Genomic DNA, 4,712 nt, shown 5'->3' on the forward strand with positions numbered 1-4,712 from the left:
AATTATGACAAATAAAACTGTAGATTAATGCCATGCCACTCATTATTGCCAAGCTAAATAGTTTGGATCACAACTCCTCAGATATGTAATGCCACTGAAGATTTTAAGAGGGGCATTTCATATGTAAAATGTTTTTTTTTTTAAGATTTTATTTATTTATTTGACAGAGAGAGACACAGTGGGAGAGGGAACACAAACGGGGAGTGGGAGAGGGAGAAGAAGGCTTCCTGTGGAGCAGGGAGCCCGATGCGGGGCTCGATCCCAGGACCTTGGGATCATGACCTGAGCCGAAGGCAGACGCTTACGACTGAGCCGCCCAGGCACCCCTGTAAAGTGTGTTTTAAAGATACAGCTACAGGTACCGCTGAAACAAATAATACATTATATGTTAGAAAAAAAAAAAAGAAGATAGCAGGAAGGGAAAAATGAAGGGGAGGAAATCGGAGGGGGAGACGAACCATGAGAGACTATGGACTCTGAGAAACAAACTGAGGGTTCTAGAGGGGAGGGGGTGGGGGGATGGATTAGCCTGGTGATGGGTATTAAGGAGGACACGTTCTGCATGGAGCACTGGGTGTTATACGCAAACAATGAATCATGGAACACTATATCAAAAACCAATGATGTAATGTATGGTGATTAACGTAACATAATAATAAAAAAGGAGAAAAAAAGATACAGCTACATGGAGGTATCTCAATCTCAGATTTCAAGATATCCTACAGAGCTATAGTAATAAAAAACAGTCTGATACTGGTACAACAGTAGACACACAGATGAATGGAACAGGATGGAGAACCCAGAGATAAACCAATACTCATATGGTCAGTTAATCTATGACAAAGGAGACAAGAATATATAATGGGGAAAATACAGTCTCTTCAATATACAGTGGGAAAACGGGACAGCTACATGCAAAAGAATGAAGCTAGACCACTTTCTTACACCACATACAAAAATAAACTTAAAATGGCTTGAAGATTTAAATGTGAGACCTGAAAACTTAAAACTCCTGAAAGAAAACATAGGCAGTAAGCTCTTGGACATTGCCATTAGTAACATATTTTTGGATATGTCTCCTGAGGCAAGGGAAACAAAAGCAAAAATAAGCTATTGGGACTACATCAAAATAAAAGGCTTTTGCACATTGAAGGAAACCATCAACAAAACTAAAAGGCAACCTACTGAATGGGAGAAGATATTGGCAAATCATATATCCAGTAAGTGGATAATATAAAAAATATATAAAGAACTTCTACAACTTTGCACCCAAAACCAAATAATCTGATTAAAAATGGGCAGAGGACCTGAATAGACACTTCTCCAAAGAAGACTTACAGACAAAAGGTACTCAACATCACCCATCATCAGGGAAATGCAAATCAAAACTGCAATGAAATACCATCTTGCACAAGTCAGAATGGCTAGTATAAAAATACAAGAAATAGTAGTGTTGGCAAGGATGTGGAGAAAAGGAAACCTTTGTGCACTGTTGGTGGGAATGTAATTTGGTGCAGCCACTATGGAAAACAGTGTGAAGCTTCCTTAAAAAATGAAAAACAGAAATACCATATGATCCAGTAATTCCACTACTGGGTATTTAGCAAAAGAAAATAGAAACACTAATTCAAAATATGTAACTATGTATGTACTTGTATGTTTATTGCAGCATTATTTCCAACAGCCAAGATATGGAAGCAACCCGAGTGTCCATTGTTAGATGAATGGAAAAAGAAGAGTGGTGTATGTGTACAATGGAATATTATTCAACCATAAAAAATGAGATCTTGCCATTTGCGACAGCATGGATAGATCTAGAGGAGAGTATGCTGAGTGAAATAAGTCAGACAGAGAAAGACAAATACCATAAAATTTAACTTACATGTAGAATATGAAAAACAAAACAAACAACCAAACAAAATGGACTCTTAAATACAGAAAATAAACTGGTGGTTGCCAGAGGGAAGGTGGGTGTGGGAATGGGTGAAACAGATGAAGGGGATTAAGAGGTACCAGCTTCCAGTTTTAAAATAAATCATGGAAATGAAAAGTACAACATAAGGAATATAACCAAAATATTGTAGTAATGTATGGGGACAGGTAGTGACTATACTTATCAAGGTGAGCCCTGAGTAATGTATAGAATCATTGAATCAATGTTGTACACCTGAAACTAATATAATGTATGTTAATTATACTTAAAAAAGACAAGATATAACTATGAAACAATGGAAAGAAGCTGAAAACCCAAAGGAAAAGAAAATGATATATCACTAAAATGGCCAAATCTTGCATGCACTCATTTCTTCTTTTTCATTTCTTGCTGCCAGAAGTGCTTTGTTTTTTAAATTTATTTCTTTTTTAATATCAGATTTCTCTTATTCTAGTAGGTACAAGGTAAGATATAAAACTGCCCCTTTTTGTTTTTTTCACTACAAGTTCAAGTCCTATTTTCTCTTAAGGAACCTAATGAACACAGTATGAAGAAAGAAATCCTGGATAAAAAAAAGTTAACATGGGCGCCTGGGTGGCTCAGTTGGTTAAGCGACTGCCTTTGGCTCAGGTCATGATCCTGGAGTCCCGGGATCGAGTCCCACGTCGGGCTCCCTGCTCAGCAGGGAGTCTGCTTCTCCCTCTGACCCTCTTCCCTCTCGTGCTCTCTCTCTCAAATAAATAAATAAATAATCTTTAAAAAAAATAAAAAAAATAAAAAAAAGTTAACATGCTCTACGGCAGAATATGGTTCACTTTTTAAAAAAAGATAGTGTAGATGAGTTTTTGCTTGTCATTTGAATTTGAAGTATATGGTGTGTGTGTGTGTGTGTGTGTGTGTGTGTGTGTGTGTGTGTGTGTGTGTGTGTGTTATGAGATTTTACTCAGGCTTATTTATATTTAGGTATAGTGAACTAGAAATGCCCTAAAACATCATTGTCAACAGAGGCCATGGGGATGTATCAGTTGCTTTGGGTAGTGCAACTTCATTTCTTAGGTATTTTTGAAAATATAAATTCTTTAATTGATAATACAAGTCTACTAGTAGTGGCTATTGATGGAATGGAGCATTCCACTCTGTTCCAATAGAGTTTAGGCTGGTCAGTGTTAGAAACTACTAGTATGATAATCAATTATTAAAATTCCCTTAAGTGATTAGGGTGTTTTATGTTTTCTAAAGAAAAATGAGACTTCTTTCCAAGATTCTTGTTCTAGGGCAGTTGGGTGAGTCTGCATTTGGAAGGTGGGGATAGGAGACAGGAGGAAGCACCTGGAGGGCCTGCTATGTCAGTGGTGTTCTCCAGTCAAGACAGTACCTGCACCCAGTGAAATGGTGACAGGCTTTTTTGATGGTGATTTAAGGGCACATTTCCTGAAAAAGACAAAATAGAAGACCAGAGAAGATAATGCCAAACAAAAGAGAAGATAATACCAAACAAAAAATCAAATTCTAGATAAAACAAAGGGAGGAGAGTAGTGATCATCAAGAGAATTGAGAGACTGGGTGATACTGAAGGTACAGATTTAGCTGAACAGATTCCGACCTTGTTCTCAACAGAAGCATCTGCACAGAGCACCCTCTTCCTTCCTGGTCAAGAATAGTAAAAAGCTGGATGTGCAGAACATGATGCTTTAAGATTATATTTTTTTTAAACATGAATAGTCTGCTTTACTGTATTTCTCAAAAAATATTTTTTTTGAGATTTGATGTCTGATTTTATTTGTTACTCTTAGAAAATATCATTTTTGACTGGACTCAGACTTAGAGATAAAAGTTCTCAGAGAGGACAACCTCTGACTCTTGGCAATCTTGCTGGCGTGTTTCTTTGGCCTCCTTCATTCTCTTGGCTGAAAGGTTAGCGTATTCTGCAGCCTCTTCCTTATTTTTCTTAGAACATTGTTTCTTCAGCACAATATACTAACGTTTATGTTGGAGGGCATGTGGAGTAACAAGATGCTGAATCTTGGGCGATTTGGTTCTTGGTATCTTACCTTCTTTGTTTAAGGACTTTCTCATAACATACTGGTGGACATCATCTTCTTTAGAGAGATTGAAAAGTTTGCAGATTCTGCTAGCTCTTTTGGGCCCCAGGAGGCAAGGCACAGTAGTATCAATGAGTTCAGGGATATCCTTCACTTTTTTTACAATGACCAAGTTGGGAACACTGAGATTGGTATCCACAATACAACCCCGAACAGATTTATGCCTCCTTGATCTGTAGCTGGAATGCCTCTTACTCAGCTTCATGGGGAAGCGGAGCCTTGTTGGTCATCACCACCACTGACTTGGACCACATAAACCTTCCATTCTTCACCCAGAGCATCAGCAGCAATTTCTGTGGCCATACACTTCTCATAAAATGTGTGAAGTTGATGTTCACCATCCACTGCAATGAGTTTCTGGCAGCCAGTAGCCGGGAAAGAGATATTCAGCTTCATCTTAAAGCAGCCTACTACCCCCAAGGTGCCACGAAAAAGAGCTGTTTTTCTCAAAATTTATTTTCCAGATCACTGTTTCCATTGGATTTTAAGAAGTTTTAGAGGAAAGGAAATTTCTTTGTTCCAAACAGTTTGGAAAATTCTATATCAAATAGCCTTATATTGGGTTCATTCTTGTAGGACTCTCCAGAGCCTTCAATGTGCAAATATATGTTATGATTCTCTCAGAAGAGTATCTAGATTCCTGTGTTTTCCAGACCCATGTGTCTATATAGCCCTTT

The 4,712-nt window shown here is 37.9% G+C and overlaps 1 pseudogene; it reads right to left on the reverse strand.

Annotated features, from left to right (window-relative positions):
• Positions 1–3,754: 3,754 nt before the first annotated feature.
• Positions 3,755–4,431, reverse strand: LOC113917704 (annotated as a pseudogene).
• Between the last annotated feature and the right edge of the window lie 281 nt (positions 4,432–4,712).

Source organism: Zalophus californianus, chromosome 1 (genome assembly GCF_009762305.2).
Source record: "Zalophus californianus isolate mZalCal1 chromosome 1, mZalCal1.pri.v2, whole genome shotgun sequence".
Lineage (NCBI taxonomy): Eukaryota > Metazoa > Chordata > Mammalia > Carnivora > Otariidae > Zalophus > Zalophus californianus.